The 608-nt window shown below is 32.9% G+C and overlaps 1 protein-coding gene across 1 annotated transcript in view; it reads right to left on the minus strand.

The window, feature by feature from the left end:
- Positions 1 to 608, minus strand: part of LOC104983084 (centromere protein I-like) — a 23401-nt gene that overhangs the window by 4686 nt on the left and 18107 nt on the right. The window lies entirely within an intron of this gene.

The following is a 608-nucleotide window of genomic DNA, read 5'->3' on the forward strand; positions in this document are numbered from 1 at the left end:
TCCTTCTAGCAGTCCACAGCTATTTAGATACAAACTTAAACTTTTATCCTGATTTCCCACTTAAAAGTATTTTCCCATGTTACTTGGTCTTCAAAATGATCATTTTAAATGATCTTAATATTCCAGTGAATATACCAGAATTTAATTAGCCATTTAGACTTCAGTCTGGCAAAATAGCACACACTCAATAAATTTGAACTTAAACTACTAAAGGATTGGTTCCTTATACCACATCATTTTGAGTGACCACTTGTTGAGGTTTTATTCTAGATGAGAGGTCAGCAAACTATAGTTCACTTATTTTTGTAAATCAAGTTTTACTGCAACACAACTGCACTAACTCATTTATGTATTGGCCATGGCTGCTTTCCTGCTACAACAGCAGAGCTGAGCAGTTGTGACACAAACTGAGTGGCCTGTAAAGCCTAAAATATTTACTTCCTTTTCTTTATAGGAAATTTGCTGTTATTTGTTCTAGAAGAAAACAGAGGAGAGTATCTTCATGACCAGAGAGTAGCAGTTCATTTTTCCCATTAAAAAAAGATAACCATAAAATAAAACATTAAAGAAAAACCCCAATAAATCAGAGTTCATGAAATTAAGAATAT

This window comes from Bison bison, unplaced genomic scaffold (assembly GCF_000754665.1).
Source record: "Bison bison bison isolate TAMUID 2011002044 unplaced genomic scaffold, Bison_UMD1.0 scf7180017861280, whole genome shotgun sequence".
NCBI lineage: Eukaryota > Metazoa > Chordata > Mammalia > Artiodactyla > Bovidae > Bison > Bison bison.